This window comes from Pseudophryne corroboree, chromosome 6 (assembly GCF_028390025.1).
Source record: "Pseudophryne corroboree isolate aPseCor3 chromosome 6, aPseCor3.hap2, whole genome shotgun sequence".
In the NCBI taxonomy this organism is placed as follows: Eukaryota; Metazoa; Chordata; class Amphibia; order Anura; family Myobatrachidae; genus Pseudophryne; species Pseudophryne corroboree.
In genome coordinates this window covers 31,598,294-31,621,582 of record NC_086449.1, presented here as the reverse complement: position 1 = coordinate 31,621,582, position 23,289 = coordinate 31,598,294, and the positions used below count along the sequence as shown (strand labels likewise).

At 46.4% G+C, this 23,289-nt stretch overlaps 1 long non-coding RNA gene across 1 annotated transcript in view; it reads right to left on the bottom strand.

Annotated features, from left to right (window-relative positions):
- Positions 1-1,211: 1,211 nt before the first annotated feature.
- The window catches only part of LOC134934787 (uncharacterized), a 34,232-nt gene continuing 12,154 nt past the window's right edge, over positions 1,212-23,289 (bottom strand). The window contains exons 2-3 of the long non-coding RNA XR_010179805.1: positions 7,419-7,662; positions 1,212-1,587 (exon numbers count right to left, since the gene is read on the bottom strand). This is a non-coding gene — a long non-coding RNA (uncharacterized LOC134934787). The remainder of the gene's footprint in view (positions 1,588-7,418; positions 7,663-23,289) is intronic.

Below are 23,289 nucleotides of genomic sequence, written 5' to 3'. Positions count from 1 at the left end.
GTTTGTGACATAAATAGTACATGCAGCAAAAGTTGTAAAAACATGGAAAACCCCTTTAAAAAATGCCTCGACCATATGTGTCGTCCTTTTTCATGTTGACATTTGGACCCTGTCGATCTTTGGAATGTTTACCTTTTGACCCTGTCTAACTTTTGACTGTCGACATTTTGACTGCTGAACTTTTGACCATGTCTAACTTTTGACAGTCGAACATATGGTGTCACCCTATTGACTGTCTACCTAGACAATATCTATGATTTGGAACCCATTTTCCATATATGGGACATGGAAGTACTAGGGCCCTCATTCCGAGTTGATCGCTAGCTGCTTTCGTTCGCAGCGCAGCGATCAGGCAAAAAAACTGCAGTTCTGTGCATGCGTATTTGCGCGCATGCGCATGCGCGTCGTACTCTTACAATGAACAATGTAGTTTCACACAAGGTCTACCGAAGCTTTTCAGTCGCACTGCTGGCCGCAGAGTGATTGACAGGAAGTGGGTGTTTCTGGGTGTCAACTGACCGTTTTCAGGGAGTGAGTGGAAAAGCGCAGGCGTGTCAGATAAAAACACAGGCGTGACTGGGGAAACATAGTCATGGCTGGCTGAACGCAGGGCGTGTTCGTGACATCAAAACAGGAACTAAATAGTCTGCAGTGATCACAAGCTAGGAGTAGGTCTGGAGCTACTCTGACACCGCACAAAATTATTTTGTAGCCACTGTGCGATCATTTCGTTCGCACTTCTGCTAAGCCAAGATAAACTCCCAGAGGGCGGCGGCTTAGCGTTTGCATGGCTGCTAAAAACAGATAGCAAGCGAACAACTCGGAATGAGGGCCTATGTCTCATATTACCCCCCATAATGGAAGTTTTTCATAGATGTAGAAGAACACAGAGGAGTGCACAGAGGTTAGACGGCCCGACCAATGTGTGGCCAACGTTCCCAATATTTCTGCTTGCATGTGTGAATGGCGTATGCAAGATGCCGGTAGGGGTCGTCCCTGTGCACAAGATGGCGGTCATTAGCAAGTCATAAGTCATTAGCATATTTTCGCAAGTCCACTGTGAATGAAATCACAACTGCGCCTGCAACTATGGTCATTTCTGAATCAGGACCAGTAAGGGAAAATCTGGAAGTTACCCTAAAAACTTAATTATTTCACCTTTAAAAAGACCAAAAAACAAATATACTGTATGTAGTCTAGATGAGACAAAACTTAATTTTTTTAATTGTTTTACTGATTTACATTTTCACCTCTCCAGGCCAAAATACATTGACAAACAATCCTTGTCTGCATACCTGAGGGTATCTGAGGACCCCCAAAACATTGGCTAAAGTTATTGAGTTTGAAGAATATATAGATCCAATAACTGCAGCGACAGTTGGCGTGGAGGGGCAGCGGTAGTTGGGTACGGCTGTGCTGGACTCTGATAGAAACTGGAGGGCTCCATGTAACTCGTACTGAGGCACACTGCAAGTGTCGTACACCTGGAACCCCAAAGTGATGTTGGACAGAATGTTAGGATTCCGGTTGATCTCCTCTACAGCAAATACAAGAGTCTGAAACAAGTTATAGTAGTCCAAGCTGAACCTTCAAAACAGAGATAGTGAAACAATTAGACTTGAAAGAACCGATTCCGACCATATAAAACTCTGTACATATGTTGATTGTTTGTAGGGTCCTCACAAAGTCTCGGAATTAGTCACACCCCATTACAGAGTGTGTTTATTATGTGCATATGGATCACTGATTTGCTCTTCATATTACGAATACTGATCTTGCTGTACCATTTAAGGATACAAGTCTGGCTAGGGTTCATAATACTGTGCATATATAGTGTATATATAAATGCTGTGTGGAGCAGACCTTAAGGGCAGGATATATATATATATATATATATATATATATATATATATTTATGTTACTATTAACAGTTATACATATTTTTAGCACTTTACAAGCAATAATCATTAACAGTGAAAGCCACACACATATACACCCATCAGGATTTGAATTCCCTGTTGAAAAAGTCACGTGATCGTGACGAAACGCGTTAGGGCTTCCTCTACTACAGTACATAGAAATTGATTACACTGTGGTCAAGTCAATCTTGAGCGGATTTTTTTAGAACAATCACACAGGATAACACTATGCTTCCTAGTTGCCGACAGATGGGTATATCAGTATTTATCACATATAAGATTCATTATCCTACAGAGACTATCATCTATACTGGATGTCTGCATTCATATATTTAAGAGACAGTGATCCATTTTTGGAGACAACATTGATCCTGTGGAGAATAATTTTGACCATTGTGGAGTGACTATTGCAGAGGCATGTCAGAACCCCCGCAAGGGTGCAAAAGCATCGCATAGCGGCAATCCTTTTGCACCCCCTGAGTAGCTCCCTGCCTGCGCAGCTCTTGCGCGCTGGCAAGCGGCTACTTGCCGTTAGAGATGAGCGGATTCGGTTTTACTCGGTTTTACTCGGTTCTCAAAACGACATCTTATTGGCTCACGGATGTCACGTGTTTTGGATAGCCATTAAGATTCGGTTTTGAGAACCGAGTAAAACCGAGTAAAACCGAATCCGCTCATCTCTACTTGCCGTGTCCCATGTCGCAGTGGCTGCACGTGACATCATACAGACGCCGCGGCCCGCCCCTGCAACGGTACAGGCAACGCCTGTGTTGTCAGGGCCTCGCCCCGCCAACGGCATTCTAACGCCATTGACACGCCTCCTCCTGCCCCATGCCCGACTCTGCCTGTCAACGAGGCAGAAGCGATCGCAGTCCTGAGATTCTTTCAGCATCTCACTGGGCCAGAGCCGTAACTAGGTGTGTGCCAGCGGTGCGTTGCACACAGCGCATCTGCACTGAGAGCGCATCCGCTGGCACACACACAGAGACGCGCCAGTACTATAATTACCGAAAAGTAATGTAAGCAGATGCTCAGGACCCTGCTTACTGAGCTTGCGCCGCACGCCGCTCTCTCTTCTCCCCTGTTCACAGGACACTGTCACAGCGTGCTGCGTGCGACATGTAAGGGAGAGGAGCCGCTGCCAATATGTGCTACCCACTACCCCCCCCCCCCCCCTTTCCCCCGGATCTCAGGCTACTGGAAGCACCTCCTACCCCGGGCCGGCAGCCTTGCTCTCAACTGCTACACTCCCGCCGGTCCGCAGGCAGCAAGCTTAGTACAGGGAAAAGAGCTGACAAGAAGGTGGTGCAACAGCCGGACAGAAGGTGAGATGTGCACGGGACTGAGGTGGGTGAGGTGCTGGCTGCACTAGACGGTCTGCGGGGATACAGGGGTGAGTTTGGGGCAACAGCGGCTGATGGTTCCAGGAAAGTGTGTGTGGGGGGGGGGATGGGAAGGGGGGGATGTTTGCTAGCAGTAGCCATCGATTGTGGGTTTGGATGAGTTGGGGCAGGCAGTAATGTGTGTGGTAGTAGTAGCACTACATTTCTAGGTAAGTGTCAGTATTATGTAAGTTTACATATAAAGTGAAAATAAAAAACTACTAACACTCTTGTTCAGGGCCATAACTAGGTGTGGGCAGAAAGTGCTTTGCCCACAGTTCATTTGGCCAGTGGGCGCACCTTCCACATACACCCGATTGGCCACACTGCCACCTATTTCCCCCGTGTGCTCCGCTGACGAATGCTCCAGCCGCTACTCCTGCTCCCCTGTGTAGATCGCTGACAGCCGCTGCGGCCACTCTTCCCGTTTAGAGTGCTGAGGCTGCGCCTCCTGTTCCCCTGTGTAGATCACTGCGCCCACTCCTTCCGCTACCCTGTTAAGAGTGCTGACATACGCTGCAGCCACTCCCACACCCTTGTATAGAGCGCTGATGGCCCCACTGTAAATAATGCAATAAAGTATCTACACTCACACTACACTACACTACAGTACATTACACTACAGTACACCCTAAAGGTAAGGGGGAGAATGTAAGGGGCTCTACCTGGCGTAATGTATATATGGGGATCTTCTTGATGTAATGTGTATAATGTGCTCTTCCTGGCGTAATGTCTACTATGGGCTCTACCTGGCGTTATGTGTATAATGTGTTCTTCCTGGCATTATGTGTATAATGTGCTCTACCTGGCGTTATGTGTATAATGGGCTCTACCTGGCGTTATGTGTATAATGGGCTCTACCTGGCGTTATGTATATAATGGGCTCTACCTGGGGTAATGTATTGAGGGCTCTTCCTGGCGTAATGTGTATAATGTGTTCTGCCCGGCGTAATGTGTATAACGTGCTCTACCTGGCGTTGTGTGTGTGTATGTGATCTACCTGGCGTTATGTGTATAATGTGTTCTTCCTGGCATTATGTGTATAATGTGCTCTACCTGGCGTTATGTGTATAATGTGCTCTACCTGGCACAATATGTACAAGTGTCACTACTGTGTGATGTAATGTTAATTGGTATTATTATGTGGCCACGCCCCTCCCCATGAAGTCACACCCCTAAACTTTTGCAACGCCCCTCTGACGCGCACTGCATATTTTAACTATGGGGGTGGGGGGCGCCGATGCTGTTTCTTGCACACAGCGCTAAAATGACTAGTTACGGCACTGCACTGGGCTCCCGGGGTGTATGGGCGCACTCCATGGCACAGAGGGATTCAGACTGCGATCGCTGCCGCCGCAGCGATCCAGTCTGAATTACCCCCAGTGTTTGCTTGTCCACTCCAGGTGGTTTTGATTTCTCAATAGTATTTTTGCATTGGTGTGTGTGTATACAGTACATGTATATATTTTCTTCTTGAGCGCTCAATTTGTTAGCTATTTTTAATATTTTATATGTCGTGTCCTTATAAAAAAACATCGTTGCCAACATAATAAAACTATTTTTTTACATATAGTATAGTACATATAGTATCTTTGGAGCCAAACATGTGATATATCATTACTATAAGCGCTGTTTATTATTATTTTTATTTGGTGGTAGAGATTAAGGTGGGATTTTTTTTTAGAACTGGTGATATTGCTCTTAGCAACCAATCAGATTTTACTTAACATTTATCTAGCTGCTTCTAGAAGATAATAGATAAAATCTGATTGGTTGCTATCAGTAACATCAACAGTTCTAAAAAAAAACTTCCACCTTAGTAAATTTACCCCTTAAACAGTAGAGCAATTTAAGGGACCATTTATCAATGAATGATAAATCTCATTGCAGATTATAACTGGTACTCCAGCCAATTAGCTCCCAACTGTCATATGTCAGACACATGACAGCTGTGAGCTGATTGACTGGAGCACCAGTTACCATATGCAATGAGTTTTATCTAGAGATGAGCTGGTGCGGATGTAACGCCAGAATTAACACCAGTTCAGTTTTATCCGGATTTTTCTGATTGGCTATCCAAAACACGTGACATCCGTGAGCCAATAAGATGCCGTTTTGAGAACCGAGTAAATCCGAGTAAAACCGAACCCGCTCATCTCTAATTTATCATCCACAAGTTTTATCACTTGTTGATAAATAGGCCCCCAAGGATCAAATTGGGTAGAGGTTCCCCAATGGTTAGAAAAAGGGGAAGACTAGATGGTCCAAGTGGTCCTTATCTGCAGTTAAATTCTATGTTTCTATGAATTTAGGAGGATAGTCAACCATACAGTAAGCACGTCCTGTATCTACAATAGGTGGCCACACTACAAAGCTATTATCATCATCATCATCAAGGTGCTCTAGCCGAAAGTTTATATCTGGAGAAAACCCATAAGATATATTCCTTATACCGCCCTGCAATATCAGCTGGGTATTATAAAGGTAGCATTGAACATATGTTGTATCCCTAAGGAATTATTACCCATCCATATTGAACGTAGCCCGTTCATAGGATACCATAACTATGGATTTATACCCCTGAGGAAGTCCATAAAGTGGTTGAAACGTGTTGGGTTACAACCTGCAAAAACCAGAAGGGCTACTCACCCATGAGCTCACACCCGAGTGGGTGAGGTGAATAACACCATATCCCCTGGAAATTAGCAGGTCACAATATATACTGGAATTGTATGACACTATATGTACAGTGTTGGTATTTATGTAAAAGTGTGTACATTTTTACCTATGTGAATACATTAAAAAAAAATATTTTAGTTGATATTTTTAACATACGAACTATTAATATTGTCAATCGTTTTGGCGCACCAGAGGTACTTTTGTTTGGGATCTATACATAAGTACAACTTTGCAAAGTGTTCAGTTCCATCTGCATCTCACTGAGGGGTATATTTACTAAAGCTTCTACAATTGGAAAGTAGTGATGTTGGCCATAGCAACCAATCAGATTCTGATTGGCTGCTATGGGCAATAATAACACTTTTCATATTGATCGCTTTGGGCAACAACATCACTTTTCATATTGGTTACAATGGGCAGCGTCACCACTTTTCATTTTTAGAAGCTTTAGTAAATTTACCCTCACAGCGCTTCTCCTTTTTCTTGTTGGGAATAAGATTGGGGGGGTCTATTTACTAAGTCTTGGTTGGAGATAAAGTACCAGCCAATCAGCTTCTAACTGTCATGCCACAGGCTGTGTTTGAAAAATGACAGTTAGGAGCTGATTGGCTGTTACTTTATCTCCGTCCACTTTATCTCCAGCCAAGATTTAGTAAATAGACCCGTAAGGCCCAGATTTATCAAGCCTTGGAGAGTGATAAATTGCACGGTGATAAAGTATCAATGTATCACTATCCAAGGCTTGATAAATCTGGGCCTTAGCCTACAAATAAAACCCACACTGCTGCTGAGTTATGTCCCATCAGAGGCCAGTGGACAGGGGTGGATTGGGAACTGAAAGTGGCCCTGGAAAAATTTGTAGAAGTGGCATCACACGGGCAAAACTACAGATATACTGTGTAACTACGGCGGTAGCACCACCCCTCACATGTCAACAAACAAAACAGGCCCCACTTGGCCGGCGGCCCACCGGGACTCTTCCCTGTGAGCCGTATGGCCAATCCACCCCTGCCAGTGGAAATTCCACAGAGAAGCATATGACTCAGATTTGTCAGTAGCTGTGTACGCTCATCTCTGAAGCGCATGCAGCAGACTACAAGTTCCACCCACAACATAGTTTTCCATTCTACACTGTATCAGCTCCAAAGTGTTCAGTATTGGAAATCCAAACACAGTACCAGTATACTGCTCCTTTCAATCAGCTATAATACTATAGCAGTTATATCATGGGGCACATTTACTAAGCAGTGATAAGAGCGGAGAAGTGAGCCAGTGGAGAAGTTGACCATGCTAACCAATCAGCACTGAAGTAACATTTATAATTTGCATACTATAAAATGATACAGAGCTGCTGATTGGTTGATAGGGCCACTTCTCCACTGGCTCACTTCTCCGCTCTTATCACTGCTTAGTAAATATCTCCCTATATTTCACTTACAGTGTACACATGGTCCTTGGAGGTCTCTTATCGAAAGAGATCTTTTGGTAAATCTTGTCCACATGAATAGGTAATACTACTCCTATTGTGATATCCCCAGGTTGTGTTATACCCTCAAGCTCGGATATACTTGGAAGTCTGCATTTCTGATCCACGGAACAGATATCTGGAATCAGGTAGAACAAGATGAGGGTCCAGATGACTATATAGCTGTTCATACTTTATTAATGAACAGAGAAGTGACCTGAGGAATAGATAAACAATAGCCATTAGTGTAGATGCGTGAACAGTTTATGGATTAAAGAATGAAATGTAAGTGTAGTGAGATTGATGTGTGTATGGATGAGTGTATAAGAGATAAAGATAGGTTTTATCTTTGATTGGTTGCTATAGGCAACATCACCAATTATCTGCTTAGAATCTTTAGTAAATTTACCCCTTAGTGTACATCACTCAACTGTCAGTATCATTGCCTGTACTATACGCTCTCACTCACCGCAGAGCATCGCAGTGAAAACTGTACAATACAGAGTATCACAATACCTGCCATATAATACAGAAATCATCACAGTGGCTGCCATATAATACAGAAAGCATCAATACCCTCATACATTAAGGAGATCTTCACAGGGACCACCATATAATGCAAATAACATTACAGTGACTGACACACAATACAGAGATCATCACAGTGACTGCTGTAAGCACAGAACATCAGCATATACAGAGAGAGTCACAGTGACCGCCATAATATACAGAGAGTCACAGTGACTGCCATATAATGCAGAGAATATATTAGTGACCACCATATTGTGAGGAGAATATCGCAGTGAACACCACATAACATAGAGAACAACATGGAATCCCATATAGTACACAGATTATGTGTAATAACCTTACAAGTTTAATATGTGCCATAATTGCTATTCTAAATCAGCATGTGATCCATGCAGCAGCACCAGGGAACTATTCATTCTTAGCAACTCTCAAGGGCCCTCATTCCGAGTTGTTCGCTCGCATGCTGCTTTTAGCAGCTTTGCACACACTAAGCCGCTGACTACTGGGAGTGAATCTTAGCATAGTAAAATTGCGATTACACACCTCGTAGCAGTTTCTGAGTAGCTCCAGACTTACTCGGCATCTGTGATCAGTTCAGTGCTTGTCGTTCCTGGTTTGACGTCACAAACACACCCAGCGTTCGTCCAGACACTCCCCCGTTTCTCCAGCCACTCCCGCGTTTTTCCCAGAAACTGTAGCGTTTTTTCCCACACGCCCATAAAACGGCCAGTTTCCGCCCAGAAACACCCACTTCCTGTCAATCACATTACAATCATCAGAACGAAGAAAAAGCCGTGAGTAAAATACCTAACTGCATAGCAAATTTACTTGGCGCAGTCGCAGTGCGGACATTGCGCATGCGCACTAAGCGGAAAAAACGCTGCGATGCGAAAAAATTAAACGAGCGAACAACTCGGAATGACCACCAATATTCAGCATTGTTGTGGCTAGGGTTGTAAGTGAGTGGATTGGACACGACCCATATATTATAAAACTCGGAAGACCAGTAAAGGAGATCAGGGGTGGGGCCACACAACAAGAAAGAGTGGGGCAAGTTAAATGGCCACAAATTGCAGTTACCGCATAGATCATGCTCTGTCCCTCTGCATATTGCCCTTGTACAGTACCTACTACTATACAGCAGAAGACATCAATGAAAGAGGACAGGCCTGGGGCGAATCTGGCAACAACTCCCTGGGCCACAATGCTAGCCGGCTGAAGCAGCCAGCTTGCTGTTCCTTTGGTTATACATGAACCAGGGCATGTGCACTGCAAGCTCTCTGTAGCTGAACCCCTGATGATGCCGGTGCAGTTACAGTGAAGTATTTAACGAGGATGTGGGATATAGTAAAGTGACAGTGATAGTGACGTGTACACAAGAGGGTGTATGATGGAGGTGCAGTGACAGTGATGTGTATAGATGAGGGTGTGTGATGGAGGTGCAGTGACAGTAATGTGTATAGATGAGGGTGTATGATGGAGGGCAGTGACAGTGATGTGTATAGATGAGGGTGTGTGATAGAGGTGCAGTGACAGGGATGTGTACAGATGAGGGTGTGTGATGGAGGTGCAGTGACAGTGATGTGTATAGATGAGGGTGTATGATGGAGGTGCAGTGACAGTGATGTGTATAGATGAGGTTGTGTGATGGAGGTGCAGTGACAGTGATGTGTATAGATGAGGGTGTGTGATGGAGGTGCAGTGACAGTGATGTGTATAGATGAGGGTGTGTGATGGAGGTGCAGTGACAGTGCTGTGTAAAGATGAGGGTGTATGATGGAGGTGCAGTGACAGTGATGTGTATAGATGAGGGTGTGTGATGGAGGTGCGGTGACAGTGATGTGTAAAGATGAGGGTGTATGATGGAGGTGCAGTGACAGTGATGTGTATAGATGAGGGTGTGTGATGGAGGTGCAGTGACAGTGATGTGTACAGATGAGGGTGTGTGATAGAGGTGCAGTGACAGTGATGTGTATAGATGAGGGTGTGTGATGGAGGTGCAGTGACAGTGATGTGTATAGATGAGGGTGTATGATGGAGGTGCAGTGACAGTGATGTGTATAGATGAGGGTGTGTGATGGAGGTGCAGTGACAGTGATGTGTATAGATGAGGGTGTATGATGGAGGTGCAGTGACAGTGATGTGTATAGATGAGGGTGTGTGATGGAGGTGCAGTGACAGTGATGTGTATAGATGAGGGTGTGTGATGGAGGTGCAGTGACAGTGATGTGTATAGATGAGGGTGTGTGATGGAGGTGCAGTGACAGTGATGTGTAAAGATGAGGGTGTATGATGGAGGTGCAGTGACAGTGATGTGTATAGATGAGGGTGTGTGATGGAGGTGCAGTGACAGTGATGTGTATAGATGAGGGTGTGTGATGGAGGTGCAGTGACAGTGATGTGTACAGATGAGGGTGTGTGATGGAGGTGCAGTGACAGTGATGTGTATAGATGAGGGTGTATGATGGAGGTGCAGTGACAGTGATGTGTATAGATGAGGGTGTGTGATGGAGGTGCAGTGACAGTGATGTGTATAGATGAGGGTGTGTGATGGAGGTGCAGTGACAGTGATGTGTATAGATGAGGGTGTATGATGGAGGTGCAGTGACAGTGATGTGTATAGATGAGGGTGTGTGATGGAGGTGCAGTGACAGTGATGTGTATAGATGAGGGTGTATGATGGAGGTGCAGTGACAGTGATGTGTATAGATGAGGGTGTGTGATGGAGGTGCAGTGACAGTGATGTGTATAGATGAGGGTGTGTGATGGAGGTGCAGTGACAGTGATGTGTAAAGATGAGGGTGTATGATGGAGGTGCAGTGACAGTGATGTGTATAGATGAGGGTGTGTGATGGAGGTGCAGTGACAGTGATGTGTATAGATGAGGGTGTATGATGGAGGTGCAGTGACAGTGATGTGTATAGATGAGGGTGTATGATGGAGGTGCAGTGACAGTGATGTGTATAGATGAGGGTGTGTGATGGAGGTGCAGTGACAGTGATGTGTATAGATGAGGGTGTGTGATGGAGGTGCAGTGACAGTGATGTGTATAGATGAGGGTGTGTGATGGAGGTGCAGTGACAGTGATGTGTATAGATGAGGGTGTATGATGGAGGTGCAGTGACAGTGATGTGTATAGATGAGGTGTGTGATGGAGGTGCAGTGATAGTGACGTGTACACAAGAGGGTGTATGATGGAGGTGCAGTGACAGTGATGTGTATAGATGAGGGTGTGTGATGGAGGTGCAGTGACAGTGATGTGTATAGATGAGGGTGTGTGATGGAGGTGCAGTGACAGTGATGTGTATAGATGAGGGTGTGTGATGGAGGTGCAGTGACAGTGATGTGTATAGATGAGGGTGTGTGATGGAGGTGCAGTGACAGTGATGTGTACAGATGAGGGTGTGTGATGAAGGTGCAGTGACAGTGATGTGTATAGATGAGGGTGTATGATGGAGGTGCAGTGACAGTGATGTGTATAGATGAGGGTGTATGATGGAGGTGCAGTGACAGTGATGTGTATAGATGAGGGTGTGTGATGGAGGTGCAGTGACAGTGATGTGTACAGATGAGGGTGTGTGATGGAGGTGCAGTGACAGTGATGTGTATAGATGAGGGTGTGTGATGGAGGTGCAGTGACAGTGATGTGTATAGATGAGGGTGTGTGATGGAGGTGCAGTGACAGTGATGTGTATAGATGAGGGTGTATGATGGAGGTGCAGTGACAGTGATGTGTATAGATGAGGGTGTGTGATGGAGGTGCAGTGACAGTGATGTGTATAGATGAGGGTGTGTGATGGAGGTGCAGTGACAGTGATGTGTATAGATGAGGGTGTGTGATGGAGGTGCAGTGACAGTGATGTGAGTAGATGAGGGTGTGTGATGGAGGTGCAGTGACAGTGATGTGTATAGATGAGGGTGTGTGATGGAGGTGCAGTGACAGTGATGTGTATAGATGAGGGTGTGTGATGGAGATGCAGTGACAGTGATGTGTACAGATGAGGATGTATGATGGAGGTGCAGTGACAGTGCTGTGTAAAGATGAGGGTGTGTGATGGAGGTGCAGTGACAGTGATGTGTATAGATGAGGGTGTGTGATGGAGGTGCAGTGACAGTGATGTGTATAGATAAGGGTGTGTGATGGAGGTGCAGTGACAGTGATGTGTATAGATGAGGGGTGTGATGGAGGTGCAGTGACAGTGATGTGTATAGATGAGGGTGTGTGATGGAGGTGCAGTGACAGTGATGTGTATATATGAGGGTTTATGATGGAGGTGCAGTGACAGTGATGTGTGCAGATGAGGGTGTATGATGGAGGTGCAGTGATAGTGATGTGTATAGATGAGGGTGTGTGATGGAGGTGCAGTGACAGTGATGTGTATAGATGAGGGTGTGTGATGGAGGTGCAGTGACAGTGATGTGTATAGATGAGGGTGTGTGATGAAGGTGCAGTGACAGTGATGTGTATAGATGAGGGTGTGTGATGTAGGTGCAGTGACAGTGATGTGTATATATGAGGGTGTATGATGGAGGTGCAGTGATAGTGATGTGTATAGATGAGGGTGTATGATGGAGGTGCAGTGACAGTGATGTGTATAGATGAGGGTGTGTGATGGAGGTGCAGTGACAATGATATGTACAGTTGAGGGTGTATGATGGAGGTGCAGTGACAGTGATGGGTATAGAATAGATAATGGTGTGTGATGGAGGTGCAGTGACAGTGATGTGTACAGATGAGGGTGTGTGATGGAGGTGCAGTGACAGTGATGTGTATAGATGAGGGTGTGTAATGGAGGTGCAGTGACAGTGATGTGTATAGATGAGGGTGTATGATGGAGGTGCAGTGACAGTGATGTGTATAGATGAGGGTGTATGATGGAGGTGCAGTGACAGTGATGTGTATAGATGAGGGTGTGTGATGGAGGTGCAGTGACAGTGATGTGTACAGATGAGGGTGTGTGATGGAGGTGCAGTGACAGCGATGTGTATAGATGAGGGTTTATGATGGAGGTGCAGTGACAGTGATGTGTATAGATGAGGGTGTGTGATGGAGGTGCAGTGACAGGTATGTGTATAGATGAGGGTGTGTGATGGAGGTGCAGTGACAGTGATGTGTATAGATGAGGGTGTGATGGAGGTGCAGTGACAATGATATGTACAGATGAGGGTGTATGATGGAGGTGCAGTGACAGTGATGTGTATAGATGTCTTAGATGAGGGTGTATGATGGAGGTGCAGTGACAGTGATGTGTATAGATGAGGGTGTGTGATGGAGGTGCAGTGACAGTGATGTGTATAGATGAGGGTGTGTGATGGAGGTGCAGTGACAGTGATGTGTATATATGAGGGTGTGTGATGGAGGTGCAGTGACAGTGATGTGTATAGATGAGGGCTTGGGATGGAGGTGCAGTGACAGTGATGTGTATAGGTGAGGGTGTATGATGGAGGTGCAGTGACAGTGATGTGTATAGATGAGGGTGTGTGATGGAGGTGTAGTGACAGTGATGTGTATAGATGAGGGTGTGTGATAGAGGTACAGTGACAGTGATGTGTATAGATGAGGGTGTGTGATGGAGGTGCAGTGACAGTGATGTGTACAGATGAGGGTGTGTGATGGAGGTGCAGTGACAGTGATGTGTATAGATGAGGGTGTGTGATGGAGGTGCAGTGACAGTGATGTGTATAGATGAGGGTGTGTGATGGAGGTGTAGTGACAGTGATGTGTATAGATGAGGGTGTATGATGGAGGTGCAGTGATAGTGATGTGTATAGATGAAGGTGTGTGATGGAGGTGCAGTGACAGTGATGTGTATAGATGAGGGTGTGTGATGGAGGTGCAGTGACAGTGATGTGTATAGATGAGGGTGTGTGATGGAGGTGCAGTGACAGTGATGTGTATAGATGAGGGTGTGTGATGGAGGTGCAGTGACAGTGATGTGTATAGATGAGGGTGTGTGATGGAGGTGCAGTGACAGTGATGTGTATAGATGAGTGTGTATGATGGAGGTGCAGTGACAGTGATGTGTATAGATGAGGGTGTATGATGGAGGTGCAGTGACAGTGATGTGTATAGATGAGGGTGTGTGATGGAGGTGCAGTGACAGTGATGTGTACAGATGAGGGTGTGATGGAGGTGCAGTGATAGTGATGTGTATAGATGAGGGTGTATGATGGAGGTGCAGTGACAGTGATGTGTACAGATGAGGGTGTATGATGGAGGTGCAGTGACAGTGATGTGTATAGATGAGGGTGTGTGATGGAGGTGCAGTGACAGTGATGTGTATAGATGAGGGTGTATGATGGAGGTACAGTGACAGTGATGTGTATAGATGAGGGTGTGTGATGGAGGTGCAGTGACAGTGATGTGTATAGATGAGGGTGTGTGATGGAGGTGCAGTGACAGTGATGTGTATTGATGAGTGTGTATGATGGAGGTGCAGTGACAGTGATGTGTACAGATGAGGGTGTATGATGGAGGTGCAGTGACAGTGATGTGTACAGATGAGAGTGTATGATGGAGGTGCAGTGACAGTGATGTGTACAGATGAGGGTGTGTGATGGAGGTGCAGTGACAGTGATGTGTATAGATGAGGGTGTGTGATGGAGGTGCAGTGACAGTGATGTGTATAGATGAGGGTGTGTGATGGAGGTGCAGTGACAGTGATGTGTATTGATGAGTGTGTATGATGGAGGTGCAGTGACAGTGATGTGTACAGATGAGGGTGTATGATGGAGGTGCAGTGACAGTGATGTGTACAGATGAGGGTGTATGATGGAGGTGCAGTGACAGTGATGTGTACAGATGAGGGTGTGTGACGGAGATGCAGTGACAGTGATGTGTATAGATGAGGGTGTATGATGGAGGTGCAGTGACAGTGATGTGTACAGATGAGGGTGTATGATGGAGGTGCAGTGACAGTGATGTGTACAGATGAGGGTGTGTGATGGAGGTGCAGTGACAGTGATGTGTATTGATGAGTGTGTATGATGGAGGTGCAGTGACAGTGATGTGTACAGATGAGGGTGTATGATGGAGGTGCAGTGACAGTGATGTGTATAGATGAGGGTGTGTGACGGAGATGCAGTGACAGTGATGTGTATAGATGAGGGTGTGTGATGGAGGTGCAGTGACAGTGATGTGTATAGATGAGGGTGTGTGATGGAGGTGCAGTGACAGTGATGTGTACAGATGAGGGTGTGTGATGGAGGTGCAGTGACAGTGATGTGTACAGATGAGGGTGTGTGATGGAGGTGCAGTGACAGTGATGTGTATAGATGATGGGGTGTGATGGAAGTGCAGTGACAGTGATGTGTATAGATGAGGGTGTGTGATGGAGGTGCAGTGACAGTGATGTGTACATATGAGGGTGTGTGATGGAGGTGCAGTGACAGTGATGCGTACAGATGAGGGTGTGTGATGGAGGTGCAGTGACAGTGATGTGTATAGATGAGGGCGTGGGATGGAGGTGCAGTGACAGTGATGTGTATAGGTGAGGGTGTATGATGGAGGTGCAGTGACAGTGATGTGTACAGATGAGGGTGTGTGATGGAGGTGCAGTGACAGTGATGTGTATAGATGAGGGTGTGTGATGGAGGTGCAGTGACAGTGATGTGTACAGATGAGGGTGTGTGATGGAGGTGCAGTGACAGTGATGTGTATTGATGAAGGTGTATGATGGAGGTGCAGTGACAGTGATGTGTGTAGATGAGGGTGTGTGATGGAGGTGCAGTGACAGTGATGTGTATAGATGAGGGTGTGTGATGGAGGTGCAGTGACAGTGATGTGTGTAGATGAGGGTGTGTGATGGAGGTGCAGTGACAGTGATGTGTGTAGATGAGGGTGTGTGATGGAGGTGCAGTGACAGTGATGTGTATAGATGAGGGTGTATGATGGAGGTGCAGTGACAGGGATGTGTATAGATGAGGGGGTGTGATGGAAGTGCAGTGACAGTGATGTGTATAGATGAGGGTGTGTGATGGAGGTGCAGTGACAGTGATGTGTATATATGAGGGTGTGTGATGGAGGTGCAGTGACAGTGATGTGTACAGATGAGGGTGTGTGATGGAGGTGCAGTGACAGTGATGTGTATAGATGAGGGTGTATGATGGAGGTGCAGTGACAGTGATGTGTATAGGTGAGGGTGTATGATGGAGGTGCAGTGACAGTGATGTGTATAGATGAGGGTGTGTGATGGAGGTGCAGTGACAGTGATGTGTACAGATGAGGGTGTGTGATGGAGGTGCAGTGACAGTGATGTGTATAGATTAGGTGTATGATGGAGGTGCAGTGACAGTGATGTGTACAGATGAGGGTGTATGATGGAGGTGCAGTGACAGTGATGTGTATAGATGAGGGTGTGTGTGTGATGGAGGTGCAGTGACAGTGATGTGTAGATGAGGGTGTGTGATGGAGGTGCAGTGACAGTGATGTGTATAGATGAGGGTGTGTGATGGAGGTGCAGTGACAGTGATGTGTATAGATGAGGGTGTGTGATGAAGGTGCAGTGACAGTGATGTGAGTAGATGAGGGTGTGTGATGGAGGTGCAGTGACAGTGATGTGTATAGATGAGGGTGTATGATGGAGGTGCAGTGACAGTGATGTGTATAGGTGAGGGTGTGTGATGGAGGTGCAGTGACAGTGATGTGAGTAGATGAGGTGTGTGATGGAGGTGCAGTGACAGTGATGTGTATAGATGAGGGTGTATGATGGAGGTGCAGTGACAGTGATGTGTATAGATGTCTTAGATGAGGGTGTATGATAGAGGTGCAGTGACAGTGATGTGTATAGATGAGGGTGTGTGATGGAGGTGCAGTGACAGTGATGTGTATAGATGTCTTAGATGAGGGTGTATGATAGAGGTGCAGTGACAGTGATGTGTATAGATGAGGGTGTGTGATGGAGGTGCAGTGACAGTGATGTGTATAGATGAGGGTGTGTGATGGAGGTGCAGTGACAGTGATGTGTATAGATGAGGGTGTGTGATGGAGGTGCAGTGACAGTGATGTGTATAGATGAGGGTGTGTGATGGAGGTGCAGTGACAGTGATGTGTATAGATGAGGGTGTATGATGGAGGTGCAGTGACAGTGATGTGTATAGATGAGGGTGTGTGATGGAGGTGCAGTGACAGTGATGTGTATAGATGAGGGTGTGTGATGGAGGTGCAGTGACAGTGATGTGTATAGATGAGGGTGTGTGATGGAGGTGCAGTGACAGTGATGTGTATAGATGAGGGTGTGTGATGGAGGTGCAGTGACAGTGATGTGTATAGATGAGGGTGTATGATGGAGGTGCAGTGACAGGGATGTGTATAGATGAGGGTGTATGATGGAGGTGCAGTGACAGGGATGTGTATAGATGAGGGTGTATGATGGAGGTGCAGTGACAGGGATGTGTATAGATGAGGGTGTATGATGGAGGTGCAGTGACAGTGATGTGTATAGATGAGGGTGTGTGATGGAGGTGTAGTGACAGTGATGTGTATAGATGAGGGTGTGTGATGGAGGTACAGTGACAGTGATGTGTATAGATGAGGGTGTGTGATGGAGGTGCAGTGACAGTGATGTGTATAGATTAGGGTGTGTGATGAAGGTGCAGTGACAGTGATGTGTATAGATGAGGGTGTGTGATGGAGGTGCAGTGACAGTGATGTGTATAGATGAGGGTGTGTGATGGAGGTGCAGTGACAGTGATGTGTATAGATGAGGGTGTGTGATGGAGGTGCAGTGACAGTGATGTGTATAGATGAGGGTGTATGATGGAGGTGCAGTGACAGTGATGTGTATAGATGAGGGTGTGTGATGGAGGTGTAGTGACAGTGATGTGTATAGATGAGGGTGTGTGATGGAGGTGTAGTGACAGTGATGTGTATAGATGAGGGTGTGTGATGGAGGTACAGTGACAGTGATGTGTATAGATGAGGGTGTGTGATGGAGGTGCAGTGACAGTGATGTGTATAGATTAGGGTGTATGATGGAGGTGCAGTGACAGTGATGTGTACAGATGAGAGTGTGTGATGGAGGTGCAGTGACAGTGATGTGTATAGATGAGGGTGTGTGATGGAGGTGCAGTGACAGTGATGTGTATAGATGATGGGGTGTGATGGAAGTGCAGTGACAGTGATGTGTATAGATGAGGGTGTGTGATGGAGGTGCAGTGACAGTGATGTGTACATATGAGGGTGTGTGATGGAGGTGCAGTGACAGTGATGTGTACAGATGAGGGTGTGTGATGGAGGTGCAGTGACAGTGATGTGTATAGATGAGGGCGTGGGATGGAGGTGCAGTGACAGTGATGTGTATAGGTGAGGGTGTATGATGGAGGTGCAGTGACAGTGATGTGTACAGATGAGGGTGTGTGATGGAGGTGCAGTGACAGTGATGTGTATAGATGAGGGTGTGTGATGGAGGTGCAGTGACAGTGATGTGTACAGATGAGGGTGTGTGATGGAGGTGCAGTGACAGTAATGTGTATTGATGAAGGTGTATGATGGAGGTGCAGTGACAGTGATGTGTGTAGATGAGGGTGTGTGATGGAGGTGCAGTGACAGTGATGTGTATAGATGAGGGTGTATGATGGAGGTGCAGTGACAGTGATGTGTGTAGATGAGGGTGTGTGATGGAGGTGCAGTGACAGTGATGTGTATAGATGAGGGTGTATGATGGAGGTGCAGTGACAGGGATGTGTATAGATGAGGGGGTGTGATGAAGGTGCAGTGACAGTGATGTGTATAGATGAGGGTGTGTGATGGAGGTGTAGTGACAGTGATGTGTACAGGTGAGGGTGTGTGATGGAGGTGCAGTGACAGTGATGTGTATAGATGAGGGTGTGTGATGGAGGTGCAGTGACAGTGATGTGTATAGATGAGGGTGTGTGATGGAGGTGCAGTGACAGTGATGTGTATAGATGAGGGTGTGTGATGGAGGTGCAGTGACAGTTATATGTATAGATGAGGGTGTATGATGGAGGTGCAGTGACAGTGATGTGTATAGATGAGGTTGTATGATGGAGGTGCAGTGACAGTGATGTGTATAGATGAGGGTGTGTGATGGAGGTGCAGTGACAGTGATGTGTATAGATGAGGGTGTGTGATGGAGGTGCAGTGACAGTGATGTGTATAGATGAGGGTGTGTGATGGAGGTGCAGTGACAGTGATGTGTACAGGTGAGGGTGTGTGATGGAGGTGCAGTGATGTGTATAGATGAGGGTGTATGATGGAGGTGCAGTGACAGTGATGTGTATAGATGAGGGTGTGTGATGGAGGTGCAGTGACAGTAATGTGTATAGATGAGGGTGTATGATGGAGGTGCAGTGACAGTAATGTGTATAGATGAGGGTGTGTGATGAAGGTGCAGTGACAGTGATGTGTATATAGATGACGGTGTATGATGGAGGTGCAGTGATAGTTATATGTATAGATGAGGGTGTATGATGGAGGTGCAGTGACAGTGATGTGTATAGATGAGGGTGTATGATGGAGGTGCAGTGACAGTGATGTGTACAGATGAGGGTGTGTGATGGAGGTGCAGTGACAGTGATGTGTATAGATGAGGGTGTGTGATGAAGGTGCAGTGACAGTGATGTGTATATAGATGACGGTGTATGATGGAGGTGCAGTGATAGTTATATGTATAGATGAGGGTGTATGATGGAGGTGCAGTGACAGTGATGTGTATAGATGAGGGTGTATGATGGAGGTGCAGTGACAGTGATGTGTACAGATGAGGGTGTGTGATGGAGGTGCAGTGACAGTGATGTGTACAGATGAGGGTGTGTGATGGAGGTGCAGTGACAGTGATGTGTATAGATGAGGGTGTGTGATGGAGGTGCAGTGACAGTAATGTGTATAGATGAGGGTGTATGATGGAGGTGCAGTGACAGTAATGTGTATAGATGAGGGTGTGTGATGAAGGTGCAGTGACAGTGATGTGTATATAGATGACGGTGTATGATGGAGGTGCAGTGATAGTTATATGTATAGATGAGGGTGTATGATGGAGGTGCAGTGACAGTGATGTGTATAGATGAGGGTGTATGATGGAGGTGCAGTGACAGTGATGTGTACAGATGAGGGTGTGTGATGGAGGTGCAGTGACAGTGATGTGTATAGATGAGGGTGTGTGATGAAGGTGCAGTGACAGTGATGTGTATATAGATGACGGTGTATGATGGAGGTGCAGTGATAGTTATATGTATAGATGAGGGTGTATGATGGAGGTGCAGTGACAGTGATGTGTATAGATGAGGGTGTATGATGGAGGTGCAGTGACAGTGATGTGTACAGATGAGGGTGTGTGATGGAGGTGCAGTGACAGTGATGTGTACAGATGAGGGTGTGTGATGGAGGTGCAGTGACAGTGATGTGTATAGATGAGGGTGTGTGATGGAGGTGCAGTGACAGTAATGTGTATAGATGAGGGTGTATGATGGAGGTGCAGTGACAGTAATGTGTATAGATGAGGGTGTGTGATGAAGGTGCAGTGACAGTGATGTGTATATAGATGACGGTGTATGATGGAGGTGCAGTGATAGTTATATGTATAGATGAGGGTGTATGATGGAGGTGCAGTGACAGTGATGTGTATAGATGAGGGTGTATGATGGAGGTGCAGTGACAGTGATGTGTACAGATGAGGGTGTGTGATGGAGGTGCAGTGACAGTGATGTGTATAGATGAGGGTGTGTGATGAAGGTGCAGTGACAGTGATGTGTATATAGATGACGGTGTATGATGGAGGTGCAGTGATAGTTATATGTATAGATGAGGGTGTATGATGGAGGTGCAGTGACAGTGATGTGTATAGATGAGGGTGTATGATGGAGGTGCAGTGACAGTGATGTGTACAGATGAGGGTGTGTGATGGAGGTGCAGTGACAGTGATGTGTATAGATGAGGGTGTGTGATGGAGGTGCAGTGACAGTGATGTGTATAGATGAGGGTGTGTGATGGAGGTGCAGTGACAGTGATGTGTACAGATGAGGGTGTATGATGGAGGTGCAGTGACAGTGATGTGTACAGATGAGGGTGTGTGATGGAGGTGCAGTGACAGTGATGTGTATAGATGAGGGTGTGTGATGGAGGTGCAGTGACAGTGATGTGTACAGATGATGGTGTGTGATGGAGGTGCAGTGACAGTGATGTGTACAGATGAGGGTGTATGATGGAGATGCAGTGACAGTGATGTGTACAGATGAGGGTGTGTGATGGAGGTGCAGTGACAGTGATGTGTATAGATGAGGGTGTGTGATGGAGGTGCAGTGACAGTGATGTGTATAGATGAGGGTGTGTGATGGAGGTGCAGTGACAGTGATGTGTATAGATGAGGGTGTGTGATGGAGGTGCAGTGACAGTGATGTGTATAGATGAGGGTGTGTGATGGAGGTGCAGTGACAGTGATGTGTATAGATGAGGGTGTGTGATGGAGGTGCAGTGACAGTGATGTGTATAGATGAGGGTGTGTGATGGAGGTGCAGTGACAGTGATGTGTATAGATGAGGGTGTGTTATGGAGGTGCAGTGACAGTGATGTGTATAGATGATGGTGTATGATGGAGATGCAGTGACAGTGATGTGTATTGATGATGGTGTGTGATGGAGGTGCAGTGACAGTGATGTGTATAGATGAGGGTGTGTGATGGAGGTGTAGTGACAGTGATGTGTACAGGTGAGGGTGTGTGATGGAGGTGCAGTGACAGTGATGTGTATAGATGAGGGTGTGTGATGGAGGTGCAGTGACAGTGATGTGTATAGATGAGGGTGTATGATGGAGGTGCAGTGACAGTGATGTGTATAGATGAGGGTGTGTGGTGGAGGTGCAGTGACAGTGATGTGTATAGATGAGGGTGTGTGATGGAGGTGCAGTGACAGTGATGTGTATAGATGAGGGTGTATGATGGAGGTGCAGTGACAGTGTTGTGTACAGATGAGGGTGTGTGATGTAGTGCAGTGATAGTGATGTGTATAGATGAGGGATTATGACTGGTGTGTGTGTGTGTGTGTGTGTGTGTGTGTGTGTGTGTGTGTGTGTGTGTGTGTGTGTGTGTGTGTGTGTGTGTGTTGTGTGTATATGATAGTGTATGATGACAAAAGATGTGATGGGGAGCTATGCTGATAGCTATTTGTATATGGACACAGATGCATTTTTAGTGACAGTGATCTGTGTATGGGTGTCGGTGTAAACCCAGTGATCAGTGTATGGGTGTCGGTGTAAGCTGCAGGTGAGTTCTCAGTGATCAGTGTATAGGTGTCGGTGTAAACCCAGTGATCAGTGTATGGGTGTCGGTGTAAGCTGCAGGTGAGTTCTCAGTGATCTGTGTATAGGTGTCGGTGTAAACCCAGTGATCAGTGTATGGGTGTCGGTGTAAGCTGCAGGTGAGTTCTCAGTGATCAGTGTATAGGTGCCAGTGTAAATTCAGTGATCAGTGTGTGGGTGTCGGTGTAAGCTGCAGGTGTAAGCTCAGTGATCAGTGTGTGGGTGTTGGTGTAAGCTGCAGGTGAGGGCTCAGTTATCTGTGTATAGGTGTTGGTGTAAGCTCAGTGATCTGTGTATAGGTGTTGGTGTAAGCTCAGTGATCAGTGTATAGGTGTTGGTGTAAGCTCAGTGATCAGTGTATCTGTGTCGGTGTAAGCTGCAGGTGAGTTCTCAGTGATCTGTGTATAAGTGTCGGTGTAAGCTGCAGGTGTGAGCTCAGTGATTTGTGTATAGGTGTCGGTGTAAGATCAGTGATCAGTGTATGGGTGTCGCTGTAAACTGCAGGTGAGTTCTCAGTGATCTGTGTTTAGGTGTCGGTGTAAGCTGCAGGTGTGAGCTCAGTGATCTGTGTATGGGTGTCGATGTAAGCTGCAGGTGTGAGCTCAGTGATCTGTGTATGGGTGTCGGTGTAAGCAGCAGGTGTGAGCTCAGTGATCTGTGTTTAGGTGTCGGTGTAAGCTGCAGGTGTGAGCTCAGTGATCTGTGTATAGGTGTTAGTGTACACTGCAGGTGTGAGCTCAGTGATCTGTGTATGGGTGTCGGTGTAAGCTGCAGGTGTGAGCTCAGTGATCTGTGTATAGGTGTTAGTGTAAGCTGCAGGTGTGAGCTCAGTGATCTGTGTATAGGTGTCGGTGTAAGCTGCAGGTGTGAGCTCAGTGATCTGTGTATAGGTGTCGGTGTAAGCTGCAGGTGTGAGCTCAGTGATCTGTGTATGGGTGTCGGTGTAAGCTGCAGGTGTGAGCTCAGTGATCTGTGTATAGGTGTCGGTGTAAGCTGCAGGTGTGAGCTCAGTGATCTGTGTATAGGTGTTAGTGTACGCTGCAGGTGTGAGCTCAGTGATCT